The sequence below is a fragment of the Rhinoderma darwinii genome, chromosome 6 (assembly GCF_050947455.1).
Source record: "Rhinoderma darwinii isolate aRhiDar2 chromosome 6, aRhiDar2.hap1, whole genome shotgun sequence".
Lineage (NCBI taxonomy): Eukaryota > Metazoa > Chordata > Amphibia > Anura > Rhinodermatidae > Rhinoderma > Rhinoderma darwinii.
Genome location: NC_134692.1, coordinates 140,760,973 through 140,781,585, shown reverse-complemented (window position 1 = coordinate 140,781,585; position 20,613 = coordinate 140,760,973). Strand labels below are relative to the sequence as shown.

Here is a 20,613-nt window from a genome sequence, read left to right as displayed (position 1 = left end):
AACACTACATTACTATAACACTACATTACTATAACACTACATTACTATAATAACACTACATTACTATAACACTACATTACTATAACACTACATTACTATAACACTACATTACTATAACACTACATTACTATAACACTACATTACTATAACACTACATTACTATAACACTACATTACTATAATAACGCTACATTACTATAACGCTACATTACTATAACACTACATTACTATAACACTACATTACTATAACACTACATCACTATAACACTACATCACTATAACACTACATTACTATAACACTACATTACTATAACACTACATTACTATAACACTACATTACTATAACACTACATTACTGTAACACTACATTACTGTAACACTACATTACTATAACACTACATTACTGTAACACTACATTACTATAACACTACATTACTATAACACTACATTACTATAACACTACATTACTATAACACTACATTACTATAACACTACATTACTATAACTCTACATTACTATAACACTACATTACTATAACACTACATTACTATAACGCTACATTACTATAACACTACATTACTATAACACTACATTACTATAACACTACATTACTATAACTCTACATTACTATAACACTACATTACTATAACGCTACATTACTATAACGCTACATTACTATAACACTACATTACTATAACACTACATTACTATAACACTACATTACTATAACACTACATTACTATAACACTACATTACTATAACGCTACATTACTATAACGCTACATTACTATAACACTACATTACTATAACGCTACATTACTATAACGCTACATTACTATAACACTACATTACTATAACACTACATTACTATAACACTACATTACTATAACTCTACATTACTATAACACTACATTACTATAACACTACATTACTATAACACTACATTACTATAACGCTACATTACTATAACGCTACATTACTATAACACTACATTACTATAACACTACATTACTATAACACTACATTACTATAACACTACATTACTATAACGCTACATTACTATAATACTACATTACTATAACACTACATTACTATAACACTACATTACTATAACACTACATTACTATAACACTACATTACTATAACACTACATTACTATAACACTACATTACTATAACACTACATTACTATAATACTACATTACTATAACACTACATTACTATAACACTACATTACTATAATACTACATTACTATAACACTACATTACTATAACAATACATTACTATAACGCTACATTACTATAACGCTACATTACTATAACACTACATTACTATAACACTACATTACTATAACGCTACATTACTATAACGCTACATTACTATAACGCTACATTACTATAACACTACATTACTATAACACTACATTACTATAACGCTACATTACTATAACGCTACATTACTATAACACTACATTACTATAACACTACATTACTATAACACTACATTACTATAACACTACATTACTATAACAATACATTACTATAACGCTACATTACTATAACGCTACATTACTATAATACTACATTACTATAACACTACATTACTATAACACTACATTACTATAACACTACATTACTATAATACTACATTACTATAACACTACATTACTATAACAATACATTACTATAACGCTACATTACTATAACGCTACATTACTATAACACTACATTACTATAACACTACATTACTATAACGCTACATTACTATAACGCTACATTACTATAACGCTACATTACTATAACACTACATTACTATAACACTACATTACTATAACACTACATTACTATAACACTACATTACTATAACGCTACATTACTATAACACTACATTACTATAACACTACATTACTATAACACTACATTACTATAACACTACATTACTATAACACTACATTACTATAACACTACATTACTATAACACTACATTACTATAACACTACATTACTATAACACTACATTACTATAATAACACTACATTACTATAACGCTACATTACTATAATACTACATTACTATAACACTACATTACTATAACGCTACATTACTATAATACTACATTACTATAACACTACATTACTATAACACTACATTACTATAATAACACTACATTACTATAACACTACATTACTATAACACTACATTACTATAACACTACATTACTATAACACTACATTACTATAACACTACATTACTATAACACTACATTACTATAACACTACATTACTATAACACTACATTACTATAACGCTACATTACTATAACACTACATTACTATAATAACACTACATTACTATAACACTACATTACTATAACACTACATTACTATAACACTACATTACTATAACACTACATTACTATAACACTACATTACTATAACACTACATTACTATAACACTACATTACTATAACACTACATTACTATAACACTACATTACTATAATACTACATTACTATAACACTACATTACTATAACACTACATTACTATAACACTACATTACTATAACACTACATTACTATAATACTACATTACTATAACACTACATTACTATAACACTACATTACTATAACACTACATTACTATAACACTACATTACTATAACGCTACATTACTATAATACTACATTACTATAACACTACATTACTATAACACTACATTACTATAACACTACATTACTATAACACTACATTACTATAACACTACATTACTATAACACTACATTACTATAACACTACATTACTGTAACACTACATTACTGTAACACTACATTACTGTAATACTACATTACTATAACACCACATTACTATAACACTACATTACTATAACACTACAACACTACATTACTATAACACTACATTACTATAACACTACATTACTATAATACTCCATTACTATAACACTACATTACTATAACACTACATTACTATAACACTACATTACTATAAGAATACTACATTACTATAACACTACATTACTATAACACTACATTACTATAATACTACATTACTATAACACTACATTACTATAACACTACATTACTATAACACTACATTACTATAACACTACATTACTATAAGAATACTACATTACTATAACACTACTACATTACTATAACACTACTACATTACTATAATACTACATTACTATAACAATACTACAGTGCCCTCTGTAGATAATGCCACCCACCCTGTAAATAGCTCCATTGGGGCTCTCTCTAAGAGTGGAATCCCCAGTGAGAGCGCTGCCGATGCTTAGGCGGGGATTCCTCAGCTGGAGGAGACCCTGACATCACTGTCCATAGACACTGATGTCAGGGGATCCTCCTGGACCAGAAGCAGAGCAGAGCACTAGTATAAGCTCTGCTCCGGAACTCTGGGGAAGCCCCTGACATCACTGTCCATATATGGACAGCGATGTCAGGGGCAGCCCCAGAGCCGCAATCCCGGGCAGAGTGCTACTAGCTCCTGTCATCACTGTCCATGTATGGACTGTGATGTCAGGGGCAACCCCTGACTCAGAGTCTCAGACAGAGCGCTACTAACACTACTACTGGGACTCCAGCTCTGCTCCTGAAATCACTGTACATATATGGATAGTGATGTCAAGGGCTTCCTCAGAGCAGAGCACTAGTATAAGCTCTGCTCTGGGATGTCATGAAGCAGCACCAGTGCACTCCTCCTTCGGCCTGCTCTCTCCTCTACCGAGGGAGCTACAGAGCCCTGCGGGCCACAGATGACCGCCTCATGGGCCGCATGCGTGTTTGAGACCCCTGCTTTACATGGTCCGTTGACACAACAGCCTTGTCTACGGCCCCATTGAAATACATGCGTCCATGTGACGGCCGTTGTTTTAACGGCGGTCACACGGACGTATTCTATGTTCGTCTGAATTTGGCCTAAGGAGATGCATATGGGGCACACTGTTAGGCTACATTCACACGAGCATATCAGATTCACGCACGTGAAAAACGTGTGTGAATCTGGTCCGTGTGTTGCATTATGCATCAGTGTGCTTTGCGAGTGGCATGCGTTTTTCATCTTTTTTTTGTAATGGAATTAATCCGCAAATCACGCACAGCAGACGGATGTGCATCTGTGTGCTGTACGTGCTTTTCAAACACCAATTGACATCAATGGGCGCCTAGGTGCGTGAAAACTCCTGCGTGTGTGAATGGCCCTATTGAAATCAATGGGTCCGTGTGCTGTGCGTGATTTTCACACACAGCACATGGACGAGTCATCCGTGTGCTGTTTGTGCTTTTCACGCACCAGTTTCTAAAGAAATGATGAGGGAAAAAAAAACCTTCAGTTTTTTTTTTTGCTGACGTAAAAAATGCGTGACATACGGATGACATACGCGCGTACAAAACGTAGACGCGCACCATTCACGGATGCCACACGGAACTGCAATGCAAGAAATACACTGCGTTTGTTACGCACACAAAACGGACATGTTTGTGTAATTCTACCCTTATTCACACAAACTTGTCACCCGTTTTTCACGTCCGAGGATTGCAACGCTCTTCTGAATCCGGCCGTATTGAGGGACTGTATATGGGAATACTCTCTGGCTGAAGCACTGTACATGGGGCAATGTATAGGGGGCGCTCTCTGGGTGTGGCACTGTATATGGGGCAAATTGTAGCTGATGCACTGTATGTAGAGGCACATTCTCTAGTTGGGGCAATGCAAATGGGACACTCAAGTTGAGGCAGTGTATATGGGGGCATAATCTGGGTTTTAGGCAATGCATATGGCAGAGGCGTAGCTAGGTTCTCCAGCACCCGGGGCAAAGATTCAGTTTGGCGCCCCTCCCCCCCAACATCTCCTTCCCCCTCGCTGTGTTTGTTTTCTCTACCAAACGACGTGTCATTGCTTTTTATGTAACACATTTGTACATCTTACAAGCAATATGGTTCTATACACAACACCAGAACCAAGCTCAGTACATGAATACAACACCAGAACAAATACAGCTCAATTTAGTGCAACCCCTGCCGTATAGGTGTGTACGACGTAAAACTACAGCTCCCAGCATGGCCCGAACAATGATAAGGATATGCTGGGAGATGCGGTTTCACAAAAATAAATCCTATCATAATCATCTCGCTGCAGATCATACAGTGACTACAGTGCTGATTAGAGGCAGAATAAACATTTACATTAAGTGACTCACCGGTGACGTCTCAGATTCTAGTTCTTTTTCTCCATCCGGTCCAGACCTCTATGATGACTTCTCCCGGTCACAGCCCTTTTCTGCAGTTTGCCGCTCACATGTCCTCAGTGTCTCACTTTTCCAACATTTCTGCACCTATAAATAAATATAAAGTTATCATTATACCACACACTACGCCCATAAATATAATAGCGCCATACACTGCACCTCTAATTATAATAGCACCATACACCGTGTCCCACACACACACACTGTGCCCCCTGTAGATAGTGCCTGCCATAGAGCCCCCTGTAGATAGTGCCCCCATATAGCCCACCCCTGTATATAGTGTCCCACAAATAACTCCCCCTATAGTGCTCTACAGATAGCCCACCCCTGTATATAGCCCCCTGTAGATATAGCCCAGCCCTGTATATAGTGCTCCACGTATAGCCCAACCCTGTATATAGCCCCCTGTAGATATAGCCCAGCCCTGTATATAGTGCTCCACGTATAGCCCAACCCTGTATATAGCCCCCTGTAGATATAGCCCAGCCCTGTATATAGTGCTCCACGTATAGCCCAACCCTGTATATAGCCCCCAGTAGATATAGCCCACCCCTGTATATAGTGCTCCACATATAGCCCACCCCTGTATATAGTGCTCCACTAGATAGCCCACCCCTGTATATAGTGCTCCACATATAGCCCACCCCTGTACATATAGTGCTCCACTAGATAGTCCACCCCTGTATATAGTGCTCCACAGATAGCCCACCCCTGTATATACTATATACAGGGTGGGCTATCTGTGGAGCACTATATACAGGGGTTGACTATATGTACAAGGGGGCTATATACAGGGGTGGGCTTTCTGTGGAGCACTATAGGGGGAGATATTTGTGGGATACTATATACAGGGGTGGGCTATATCTACAGGGGGACTATATCTACAGGGGGACTATATCTATAGGGCTTGGCTATATACAGGGGTTGGCTATATACAGGGGTGGGCTATATACAGGGGTGGGCTATATACAGGGGTGACTATATCTACAGGGGGGCTATATCTACAGAGGTGGGCTATATACTATATAGCCCCCCCTGTAGCTATAGCCCACCCCTGTATATGGTGCTCCATAGATAGCCCACCCCAGTATATAACCCCCCCCCCCGCGTGTAAAGCCCCCCCGTAGATAAAGTCCCCATTGTAGATGAAGCCCCCCCCCATGAAGAAAAAGTCCCCCCCCCCGTAGATAAAGTCCCCCCGTAGACAAAGTCGTCCCCCCTGTAGATACTGCCGCACACTTTTATTACAATTCAAACTCCCCTTATTCCCGCTCCCACGCCGTCCGGCAGCCATGGAGACCTGCTCTCTTCTGCGCAGGTCTCCTGGGGGTTGAACGCAGCGTCTATGAAAGGCGCTGATTGGCTGGGCAGGATGACTTTCCCTGTCAGACAATCAGCGCCTTTCATCGACGGATGCGTCACTGGTACAAAAGGTACCAGTCGCTTCATTCGTGGAAAGGCGCTGAATGGCCGGGCACGGAACGTACCCGGTCATTCATTGCTTCTAATTGTACCTGTGTCCTTGCGACACAGGTACAATTATAGTGCAGGAGGAGGGGGCGCGGGCGCCCCCATCTAAGCTGCGCCAGGGGCATATGCCCCGCCTGCCCCCCCTAGCTATGCCCCTGCATATGGGGGCATACTATAGCTGAGGCACTGTATATGGAGGAAATGTATATGGGTCATACTATACTGCAGACGAGGCACTGGATATGAAGTGCTAGATCAGGAATTGGATATGGGGGCAAATACGGGGGTGACCACATCATTGGGTTGGGAGAGGCGCCGCTGATACTCTCCTGAACCAAGTATAGTGGGGTGGGGGCTCATCTGCCTCAGGGGCAGTAGCACCGTGTCCCCCCACTGCTTTTAAGATCTGTTGTTTGTTAGTTGTTGCAGGGGGCCAGTGGGCTCCCCCCGACATAGGGACTAACTACAGATACAAGATCAGAGCCCCCAGACAAAACTTTCAATTGGAAATTCCAAGTTGTGGACTTCGAGTCTGTATCTAACTATGTGCCCCCCTAGGTCTTGGGTTCGGTTGGGGTCGGCTTGTGACATCAGTTCCTTTAAAACAAAAGGATCAGGGAGCTTGACTCCAGAGGTGGAGTTCTCCTTTAAGATGTGTGAAAATGAAACAAACAAGAACAAGTTTTCAGCAGATGGTTTTTTTCTGTAAGTTTTTATTTGTTTTTGCTGCCTGCAAAAATATTTACAGAGCAAATAAGGAAAATAAGTGCGTGACGAGGCAGCAGAACGGGTCTGAGCGCTTATATAACGAGGGATCGCCCGCCCGCTGCTGATTCCCACTTCTTGTAGAGAGATGAGAAGACCTGACGTGTGGACCGAGACAAGTACAAGGAGGAACTACAATTATGTTTTGGTTTTTTTTACCAGATGACACAGGACCACCAATATTTTTGAGTAACTTTCTTGTGTAAATCCTCTCTCATTAAAATGTATTTTATTTTTTTAAGTTATGTAATTAGATTTTTGAAGTAAATTATTTTGAATTCCTTATTCATTTTTATGGCACCTTTTATTATTTTTTAGTAATTAATTTCCTATTTTATTTAGTTAATTTTTTAAAAGTACTTTTTTCTTCGCTCATTTTTTATTTTTATGGCACCTTTTATTATTATTTATATTATTTATTGTATTTATATTATTATTTATAGTAATATTTAATATTTGAATCTATGCTTTTTGCAATAATCTAGGATATCGCATTCCCCGCCGTTCCCTGTACGTCATTTATGGCGTTTCCCACTTCTCCTGACTCCAGGTTGCTGTGACATCCACGTTCTGATGAAGTAGAATTTGTATTTTTCCTCCGGTGCTGCCGGGTGCGATTCTGACTGCTGCTTGAGAGCAACTTCCAAATACTGTCTCTAAGTGGCGGCCAATGAATCTAATCCTATCGTGTGTGTTAGTCTTAGGCTGGGTTCACACGAGCACATTAACGTCCGTAATGGACGGACGTATTTCGGGCGCAAGTCCCGGACCGAACACAGTGCAGGGAGCCGGGCTCCTAGCATCATACTTATGTACGACGCTAGGAGTCCCTGCCTCTCTGCAGGACAACTGTCCCGTACTGTAATCATGTTTTCAGTACAGGACTAGTTCCACGGAGGGGCAGGGACTCCTAGCGTCGTACATAACTATGATGCTAGGAGCCCGGCTCCCTGCACTGAGTTCGGTCCGGGACTTCCGGCCGAAATACGTCCGTCCATTACAGACGTTAATGTGCTCGTGTGAACCCAGCTTTAGGCTCTGTTCACACGCTTAACCAAAAACGTCTGAAAATACGGAGCTGTTTTCAAGGGAAAACAGCTCCTGATTTTCAGCCGTTTTTTAAGCCACTCGCGGTTTTTACGGCCGTTTTTGGAGCCGTTTTTCTATAGTCAGTGAGAAACAGCTCCCAAAACGGCTCAAGAAGTTACATGCACTTCTTTTTCGAGGGCTTTTTTTTACGTGCCTTTTTTCGAAAATGAGGCGTAAAAAAAACACCCCGTCGGAACAGAATGCCGTATTTCCCATTGAAATAAACGGGCAGATGTTTGTAGGCGTTCTGCTTCCGACTTTTCAGGTGTTTTTTTCGAGGCGTAAACGCCCCGAAATACGCCTGAAAACACTATGTGTGCACATACCCTTACTGTGTTCTGAACTGCTGTATCTAATTCTATTATGTTTGCTACTGTGCTGAGCCATGTATCTAATCCTATCATGTGTGATACTGTCTGCTGAGCCATGCATCTCATCTCATCCTATCATGTGCGATACTGTCTGCTGAGCTGTGTATCTAATCCTATCATGTGTGATACTATCTGCTGAGCCGGTGTATCTAATCCTATCATGTGTGATACTGTCTGCTGAGCTGTGTATCTAATCCTATCATGTGTGATACTGTCTGCTGAGCAGCTGTATCTAATCCTACGATGTGTGATACGGTCTGCTGAGCTGTGTATCTAATCCTATCATGTGTGATACTATCTGCTGAGCTGTGTATCTAATCCTATCATGTGTGATACTGTCTGCTGAGCAGCTGTATCTAATCCTACGATGTGTGATACGGTCTGCTGAGCTGTGTATCTAATCCTATCATGTGTGATACTATGTATCTAATCCTATCCTGTGTGATACTGTCTGCTGAGCTGTGTATCTAATCCTATCATGTGTGATACTATGTATCTAATCCTATGTGATACTGTCTGCTCAGCCATGTATCTAATCCTATCATGTGATACCGTCTGCTGAGCCATGTATCTAATCCTATCATATGTGCTACTATGTATCTAATCCTATCATGTGTGCTACTATGTATCTAATCTTCTCATGTGTGCTACTATGTATCTAATCCTATCATGTGTGCTACTATGTATCTAATCCTATCATGTGTGTAAGGGCGGGTTCACACATGGCGGAATTCCACTTAAATTCCGCTGCGGACACTCCGCAGCGTTAATCCGCAGCGGAGCCGTTTCTCCATTGACTTTCACTTTAATTGAGCAGTGTTCGTTTACACGATGCGTACAATTCCGCTGCGGAGCATAGGCTGCGGAGCGGAATTTGGTGTCCGCAGCATGCTCTGTCTGTTGCGGAGCAGTGGCGGACTCATGGCGGAATTTCTCCATTGACTTCAATGGAGATTCTAAGTTCCGCAATGAAGTCCGCAGCTGTCATGCACATGTCATGTGTGCTGCGGATGCGTCTTGCTTTTTTAACTTGACATTTCTTCATTCTGGCTGGACCTAGGTATTTCTAGGTCTACAGCCAGACTGAGGAAGTCAATGGGGCTCCCGTAATGACGGGAGCGTTGCTAGGAGACGTCTGTAAATAGTCACTGTCCAGGGTGCTGAAAGAGTTAAGCGATCGGCAGTAACTGTTTCTGCACCCGGGACAGTGACTACCGATCCCAATATACATGTATCTGTAAAAAAACATATAAGTTCATACTTACCGAGAACTCCCTTCGTCTGTCTCCAGTCCGGCCTCCCAGGATGACGTTTCAGTGTAAGTGACGGCTGCAGCCAATCACAGGCCAAGCACAGGCTGCAGCGGTCACATGGACTGGCGCGTCATCCAGGGAGGTCGGGCTGGATGCCGAAAGAGGGACGCGTCACCAAGACAACGGCCGGTAAGTATGAAAATCGTTTACTTTCACTAGGGAAAGTGCTGTCCCTTCTCTCTATCCTGCACTGATAGGGAGAAGGGAAGCACTTTTCCCGCAGTCTGCAGCAGCTAGTCCGCATCAATGTACTGCACATTTTGTGCAGATCCGCTGCAGAATCTGCAACGCAGATTCTGTGCGGCATCGATGCGGACAGTTGCGGAGGAATTCCGCCATGTGTGGTCATGCCCTTACGGTATCAGTGATCTATACACAATCTGTAGTTCGGTTTCGGCCATGACGTGACTGATTGATAATAAAGTTGAGAGCCTCGGTGTCTTGTTTTCTATATAATAAACATCTGGTGGTTATAATCGGAGTCTGGGACATTATTTCTGCTCAGAGACTGTTCTGTTGTATTAGGGAGTTGCTAAGTAAGCGATTCTCTATTCTGTACCGCTAATCCTACTCCTTATGCTGCGGATGTCAGGGGATGCTGAGAGTTGTAGTTTTGCAGCAGCTGTAGAGCCACAGGTTGGAGACCACAGCCATGTAATAATATATAATTGCTAAAAAGACAATTCCCTAATATAGAAAAGAAGGTAAAATCCGAGAACAACCCCCACTGAGACACACACACAGCCAGGGATGGAAAGAGCAAAGATGTGAGAAACTCCGACTTATGTCTGTTCCTCGGAAAGCTGGGTGAAGAACGTAACAGAAAAGGACGACTCAAGGATTTGTATTTACTGAAGAATTTTTTGATGGGGGCATTTTCTCTGCTTGCTGACAGTGAATGGGACCATTCTTGTATAAATAACCGAATACTTCTCACAGCTGAGGGTTTGTTACAATTGTATCTGGTCTAGACATTTCTCTGCGAGCGAAACGCAACAGCAGCACAAATCTCTCTCTTGTCCTGTTTGTTACAATGTATCAGTGCAGGTAAAATATCCAGTCTGTGTAACTCACAGAGGATTCTCTAGACTGGATACAATTGTAGCAAACTCTCAGCTGTGAATGTAAAAAAAAAAAAAAAAATTACATTCACCGACAACAAGCAGAGATTTTGAAACTGGTGAGGAATTGAAATGCAAAGTATTTAAGAAAGTTGCAGAACTTTTTATCGTATATTGATGAAAGGAACACTCCAGGCGTAACTGAGACACTGTGTTATACCTAGTGCAGGGCTCGAGGGGGCGGAGCATGACACTGAGTGATTCTATAGTGTTCTGTGAGTGGAGTGTCCCTTTAAGATTCTTTTAAATAAAAATCGCCTTTAAGTTGCAAGACGCATGCGTTCTAGTATACGATGCAAAATATGGGGTGGGGTTGGGGGTGTGACATATTCCGGATACGGATCGAGAATCTGCTTGACGTCACAAGCAGGTAACCGGCGAGTTAACGCCATCTCCGCCTGGACCATTTCTCATCAACACTGTCATACGTAAACTTCATCAAAGACGGTCGGATCTCTTTCGAGTTGGAAAGGTACAAAGCGTTGTAATGAAATATATATATATATGTACACACCCAAATATTATAATGACTGGACTGTGAGCGCGCTCTATACGGATCTTCATTCAGTCTTTAATGGGTTAAAGGAACAAACAACAACTAAAATGGTGATCAACTGGCGGGAAGATGAGTTTGGTGGGAAGAAATCGCCATCTTGAAATATTGGGACTCGCCCTAAACTCTGCATAGCTCAAGGCAAACGGGAGGCGACAGATCACACGGCGTAATCATAACTTATGTAGAAGTCGTTATCCATAGCTACAGGTGCCGCACGAGCCACGTCTCGGATAATGATACAGGAGTATATATATATATATATATATATATATATATATATATATATTATTCACCCACGGGAGCGGGGAGACGATAGACGCTCGTCCCTGTACATTACTGGTCATAGCTTCTTGTGAAAGAAGCAAAAGAGCGCCGATCAACGAGCGGTCGCATTAATCTGCGGTCGCGTTCACGGCTCATAACGGAACGTGTAATAAATAGGACCTTAAGATACAGAACATGGCGGACGGTGTAATAATCTAGTACTGTAGTATAATTGCGATGTAATGGTGATCGATATATACCTGGGGGTGATCCCCTCATCATTAGTATACATAGAGGATGACCCCCTATATAATATCACCATGCAGCCCTGTATATTGGAAGGTTTTATGATAGAGCGGACACCGGGGGAGAACGAGAGTGACACGTTTACCTGGACTAGTGACATCACTGCCCCCATACTGTGAAGTGACTCCATATACCTCAGTGTTATCACCCACATCTCCTCAGCCTGTGTACCTCCATATAACCTGTATACCTCTATACAACCTCACACACCTCTATATAACCAGTATACCTCCATATAACCTCACACACCTCCATATAACCTCACACATCACCTTATAACCAGTATACCTCCATATAACCTCACACACCTCTATATAACCAGTATACCTCCATATAACCTCACACACCTCCATATAACCAGTATACCTCCATATAACCTCACACATCACCTTATAACCAGTATATCTCCATATAACCAGCATACCTCTAAACAACCTCACACACCTCTATATAACCAGTATACCTCTATATAACCTCACACACCTCTATATAACCAGTATATCTTCATATAACCTCACACATCACCAAATAACCAGTATACCTCCATATAACCCCACACAGCTCTTTATAACCAGTATATCTCCATATAACCTCACACATCTCCATATAACCTCACACACCTCTGTATAACCAGTATATCTCCATATAACCTCACACATCTCTATATAACCAGAATACCTCTATACAACCTAACACACCTCTATATAACCAGTATACATCCATATAACCTCACTCACCTCTATATAACCAGTATACCTCCATATAACCTCACACATCACCATATGACCAGTATACCTCTATACAACCTCACACACCTCTATATAACCATTATACCTCCATATAAACTCATACACCTCTATATAACCCGTATACCTCCATATATCCTCACACCTCTATATAACCAGTATACCTCCATATAACCTCACGCATCTCTATATAACCAGTATACCTCCATATATCCCCACACACCTCTATATAACCTCACGCATCTCTATATAACCAGTATACCTCCATATAACCTCACACCTCTATATAACCAGTATACCTCCATATATCCTCACACACCTCCATATAACCTCACACACCTCTATATAACCAGTATACCTCCATATAACCTCACACACCTCTATATAACCAGTATACCTCTATATAACCTCACACATCTCCATTTTACCTCAGACACCTCTGTATAACCAGTGTATCCCTATATAACCTCACACACCTCTATATAATCAGTATACCTCCATATAACCTCACACACCTCTATATAACCAGTATATCCCTATATAACCTCACACACCTCTATATAAATCAGTATACCTTCAGATAAACTCACACACGTCTATATAACCAGTATACCTGCATATAACCTCACATATCACCATATAACCAGTATACCTCCATCTAACCAGTATACCTCCATACAACCTCACACACCTCTATATAACCAGTATACCACCATATAACCTCACACATCTCCATATAACCAGCAGACCTCCATATACCTCCTCACACACCTCTATATAACCAGTATACCTCTATATAACCTGTATACCTTCATATAACCTCACATATCACCATATAACCAGTATACCTTTATAACCTCACACACCTCTATATAACCAGTATACCACCATATAACCTCACACACCTCTATATAACCAGTATACCTCCATATGACCTCACACACCTCTATATAACCAGTATACCTCCATATAACCTCACACACCTCTATATAACCAGTATACCTCCAGATAACCTCACACACCTCCATATAACCAGTATACCTCCATATAACCTCACACACCTCTATATAACCAGTATACCTCCATATGACCTCACACACCTCTATATAACCAGTACACCGCCATATAACCTCACACCTCTATATAACCAGTATACCTCCATATGACCTCATGCACCTATATTACCAGCATATCTCCATCTAATCTCACACACCTCTATATTACCAGTATAATTCTATATAGCCTCACATACCCCCGTAAAACCTCATATACCTCCATATAACCAGTATACTCTATATAACCTCACATGCCACCATATAACCAGTATACCTCCATATAAACAGTATACCTTCACATAACCTCACACACCTATATATAACCATTATATCTCCATATAACTACACATCACCATATAACCAGTATATCTCCTTACAACCTCACATACCTCTATATAACCTCACACATCTCTGTATAACTAGTATACCTCCATATAACCTCACGCACCTATATAACCAGTATAGCTCCTTATAACCTCACATACCTCTATATAACCAGTATACCTCTATAACCTCACATACCTCTATATAACCAGTATACTTCTATATAACCTCACACACCTCCATATAACCAGTATACCTCCATATAACCAGTATACCTCTATATAACCAGTATACCTCTATATAACCAGTATACCTCTATATAATCATACACTCCATGCTGGCCCTTGTGATGTGTGGTGTTGTCGGAGTTGTTTAGCGTTACCCCCGTAGTACTGCAGGATCGGGGACAGAGGTCATTTGGAGGTTCCGTCTCCTGATCTTTCATTTCTGTGTTTTTTTTCTTCCAGGTGATAATAATCAATGGCGCATCCATGTAAGTAATGACAGAGACTTGGACACTGAACTTTTTGAAGTTTAGGGCATCATGTTTGTAGAAGAATATTGTAACGACGCCTGTGCCGACAGCTGATCTGTATAACTAGGAAAGTGGTTTCCATGGTCCATGCATTGGCCGGGAGCCCGGACCGCAAAAAGATAGGGCGTGTCATGTTACCGCATTTGCGGTCTGGGCTCATTGAAATGAATGTGGGCACGGTCCGTGATTTGCGTGCAGCTCGCGGATGACACTTGGCGGCCGTGCGTGCCCCAATCACTGGCCCTGCACACGGCTACAGTCATGTGCATGAGGCCTTACTGGATCGGTGGTCTATTTAGGAGAAGAAATGTACTGTTTATAATACCCTAAAGGGGCCTGTTCTGACCTTCTAAAGGATGCAGGCAAATATAAAAGAAAAAAAACAAAAGTAATAAATACATCTTACAAAAAGAAAATGATAAAAAAAAAGATCATAAAATGTAATTTTACAATGTAGTATATAAAAAAAAAAAAAAAAAAAAAAAACACGATAAAAATAATTAGTTTTTTCAAATCTACAAATTCTATAATTATTAGTCTTGACCAAATACCCAGAAATATTGATTTATAAAAATAAAAAAATCTAAATAACAAAAGAAATACATAATAAATTAATAAATGACTGAGCAAACACATTAATGAGTTAATAAATCCCCCCACCAATGCTGCCCGTAACCCACCCCTGACCCAAACACTATAAATATACATTATATAATACATGAAAGTAAATCCGGAATACGGTGAATACCATTTAGGTGACGGTAATTATTAAACTTTTTTTTTTACTCTTTACAGCATAAAAAACTTAAAAAAAAAAAAAAAATTGAATAAATCTTGTTACTCTCTTCATCTCTGAAATACACCCAGTGACACTAATCTCTCCTTCTGTTCAGGTCTCAGAATTATCATGTGTTGTTTTGGTGGTTTACGTGGTAAGTTGATCTTCAATGTGACCCGTTCATATATTTGTAGGGTTTAAAAGGGAATTTGCCCCTTGATATAAATTTTTAGGTTCAACACTGTGTTCTCCGTATCTCCGAGCAGATGTATAAGATAAAGCCCCTGGTTCTCAATGAAAAATTCCCCATCCATCATGTCCTATTGATAATACTGTGGTCTTATGTGGCAGACGGTCTTCTTATGTGGCAGAGGGGCCCGGTAGCACTTGCCCCCATGTTCAATGTACAACGCTCTTAATCCATGGAATACTAATATCCAAGCAATTAACTTTTTGTGATTTTTGCTTCTTCTGGATCAACACAGCGTGAAGAATTATAGTCCCGGGAGATGAGATGAATTTCTAGTTCTGTCTGTTGACCCTTTTGTAAATTTTTCTTAGAGGGGAATAAATCAGTGACTCCTCAGCGTAATCCTACCCAAGAAGGACAGGATGTCTTAACTCATAACCAGACAGGTAGGTACTCTGAAAAAATGATTCTCTAAAAGGGCTAATGTGGGCCTGTCCTATGCTAGATCCTAGCCATGTGGAATATCCCAGCATTTCATGTGCTTTTTATGGCCTTCTAAGTTCTTACCTTGGCTAAAAATTTGATCCCATATAATGACAATACATTTTTCCCAATTGTTTCTGACTATGCCAGCTTACCAGTGACCCATGGCCATGGCCTGTTCCTGGCAATGACAGATCACCAGTAGCCCAGGAACATAGCCTAGTCCTGACTATGCCAGATCACCAGTAACTCAAGATCATGGCCTATTCCTGACTATGCCAGCTCACCAGTGACCCTCGACCATATTCTATTCCTGACTATGCCAGATCACCAGTAACCCAAGATCGCGGCCTATTCCTGACTATGCCAGATCACCAGTAACCCAAGATCGCGGCCTATTCCTGACTATGCCAGATCACCAGTGACCCAAGATCGCGGCTTATTCCTGACTATGCCATCTCACCAGTAACCCAAGATCGCGGCTTATTCCTGACTATGCCAGCTCACCAGTGAACCATGACAAATATTCCAATACATTAGATTACAGTTTATTTCTCCTTCTCTGTGTCCCCACCCGCTGCTCAGGGTAGTAGTCCTACTAATGAGGCTACATTGGCACAAAACATAAAGTACGTCATACGATAACATATATAACATAAATATAGTACATAACCTGCAAAAAAAATGTGTATGTTTTTATAAGTGAAATTAATTTTATTGCTTTTTTTTGTTTTGGTGCAGCCCAGTTGATGATTCAACCCTCTGAAGTGTCCCCTCCCAACCCAAACACCAGCTCCTCAGTAAGGGTATGGAACAAAGGTAAAAAAATAACGTGGATTCCTGGTGCTATATTCCCACTCGCTAAAAAACTAAAAACACCCCGGAGAATAATAGTCCCACTGGCCAATCAAACACTATAGGTTTAATTTGCTTTTGCCAAGCCAAAGACAAGGGTGTAAGTACAGGGGGGCCGAGGTTACAGTTGAACCCGTGCCCTGAAGCCCAAAAGGTCAGCACTAAAAATTATGTGTGATAATTGGCGGGCCCTGTTACAGATTTTGCATTGGGGGCCAGGATCTTGAAGTTACCTCTCTAGCCGAAGGTGAACAGTTCAATGAAAGTAAGAAAAATTCCAGTAAGATATTCACCCTGACTTCCCTATCATTACCGGTGTCTCTATAGGGGGTGGTGAGGCCGCAGTCCCAACTAGCTCCTGGAGTGGCCCGAATATCCCTCTGCAACATAGGACAGCAGTACTAGGGGCCCCGAGTTCAGATTTTACATCAGGGCCCTGAAGCTTCAAGTTACCAGACATAAGATGTTTTATGATGACCTGTTCTTTATAATGGACTTTTTTTTCTTCTAGGAAACTCATTCATTCTATAAAAGATTATGACGCTCAGGATTATAGGATGAAGAGCTTGCACTCTGGTCAGGTCGCTACTACACTCAACCTTTATAAAGGAGCTGGAGGGAGAGCTCCGCACCTCAGCGAGAGTATCCAGCGAATTTTAGCGATTTCTAGCTGCTCACATTCCACCGGAAATTCCTCCTGCTCCCTCTCAGGGATCTTTTGATAGCGAAAGGGAACACCAAAAAGTCCGGGATTGTGACCAGATCTTCGGCTGTTGTATTGGAGCCTCCATTACAGATTGCACACGCGGAACAGGCCATGATGGCACCGGACCCGCCTCACTCTCCTCAGCTGCAGGCATCCTCGCCGGACCTGATGCACAGTATGGAAGGAGGTAGCCCGCGTTATCAAAGCCCGAGCCCTGCCTCAGACTTATTTGGGGATGAAGGGTCCAATACCTCCTCCGCAGAGCCAGCGGGAGACAAGGGTTCGCATGTAGCCAGGCTGGGCTAGATGGGGACTCCCAATTACCCTCCCCGCAGCTACAGGCTGACACTGGTGCATACTCGGGGGATAAAGTTCTTATTGCACGCTTTTCACAACTCCTACAGCAAGAACTTGAAAAAACATGTGTGAAGATGACATCTGAACTGAAGGCCGATTTCCATGCTTTGGGGTCTAGAATGGAAGCAATGGAGGCTAAAATTGATAATACAGTGACTACTGTTAACCAGCACTCTGATTGTATTGACGACATATACCAACAGCTTGAGGAAGCCCACTCTAAGCTGGAAGATATGGAAAATAGGACCAGGCAGGAACATTTCGGTATCAGAAAATGTCCAGGACTTGGAAACTGCAGTACATGAACTTTTTGTAGACCCAAAATGATGCTTTTATCTGCACTGGAGTAATTTAATATTCCAGAGGCGTCAGTCCTTAAAACCACTCCTTCAAACTCTGATTCGCCAGGAGATTAGATACAGATGGGCCTTCCCCTTTCGTCTCACATTTTTGTATCGCAATCGGCCGTACAGTTTTGCTTCTACCCAGGAAGGAGAAGCCGTTATGGAACGTCTGGATCTTCTTTCAAAAGACGGTACGCCTCCGCCGAGGAAATCACCACCGCCTGCGTCCTCATCTTCTACAGCACGTATTCGACCACTCTGGAGCTCCAGATCTTCGTCCCGACCTTCGACTTCTGCTGCCTGATCTTATAGATCCTCGATGTCATCTTGATACACCTCTCATTGGATCCTGTGATTGGAACTTTCTTCACGTGACGGTTCCCTTTGCTGCTTACTATTGACGTTTAATTTTACATGGCAAATGTCTTTAAAGGGAATGTGTTGCCAGAAAAACATGTTTTTTTTTTTTTAATTAAACATTTAGTGTGTAGGTGATTAAACATTGTTAAAAAAAATTATTTTTTTTTCACGAGTCAGGAAATATTATAAATTAGATTCTAATTTATAATATTTCCCATTGCTGGTCACTAGATGGAGCTATTCCCAAAATTGCAGCATTGCAAAATTGGGTAAAAAGCCCTCGCTCTAGTGAGCTCTCAGCATCCCCCCCTCCTGTATCCTGGCTAGTGCCGGGATAAACGAGGGGTTTGAACGGTCTAACCTCCTACACTGTGAGTCGCCATTTTTTGAGCTAACACACAGTGTAGTAGGTTTACATACAGTAGTAAACGTACACAAACACGAACATACATAGAAATCTCTTACCTGCTCCTGCCGCCGCGGCTCCCTCCGGCCCGTCCGCTCCGTCTGCTGCCGCTGGTCCAAGTGCACAAGTCCGGAAGCCGCGACCGGAAGTAGTAATCTTACTGTCCGACCGCGACTTCCGGTCCACAGGAAAATGGCGCCGGACGGCGCCAATTTCAAATTGGACTGTGTGGGAGCGGCGCATGCGTAGTTCCCACACAGACGCCGTACACAGAAGTGGATGGGACGGGACCCGTTCGCAGTCCCTATGGGACTGTGGCTGCCGTATTCCATGTCTGTATGTGTCGTTAATCGACACATACAGAAATGGAACAAAAAAATGGCAGCCCCCATAGGGAAGAAAAAGTGTAAAAATAAGAAAAAGTAAAACACAAACACACAAATAAATATAAACTTTTTTAATAAAGCACTAACATCTTTAACATTAAAAAAAAATTTGTGATGACACTGTTCCTTTAAGGCTATGTTCACACGCTTACCAAAAAACGTCTGAAAACACTGAGGTGTTCAAGGGAAAACAACTCCTGTTTTTCAGACGTTTTTTGAGCAACCCGCGTTTTTGGAGTGGTTTTCATTAGAGTCTCCAAAAACGTCGCAAGAAATGTCCTGCACTTCTTTGCCGAGGCTGTAATTTTACGCGCCGTATTTTGACAGCGATGCGTAAAATGACAGCTCGTCTGCACAGAACATTGTAAGACCCATTGCAAGCAATGCGCAGATGTTTGCCGGCGTATTGGAGCCGTTTTTCAGGCGTAATACGAGGCGTAAAACACCTCCGTTACGTCTGAAAAGAGGTCATGTGAACATACCTTTACTATTAAAAAACAAAAGAAAGCAAAAAAGTTACACATATTTGGTATCGCCGCGTCCGTAACAACCCT

General features: G+C 41.3%; 1 protein-coding gene across 1 annotated transcript in view; it reads right to left on the bottom strand.

Moving 5' to 3' along the window:
• The window catches only part of PERCC1 (proline and glutamate rich with coiled coil 1), a 55,038-nt gene that overhangs the window by 22,491 nt on the left and 11,934 nt on the right, over positions 1-20,613 (bottom strand). The window contains exon 2 of the mRNA XM_075830692.1: positions 5,232-5,366. The gene's annotated coding sequence lies outside the window, so the exon portion shown is untranslated. The remainder of the gene's footprint in view (positions 1-5,231; positions 5,367-20,613) is intronic.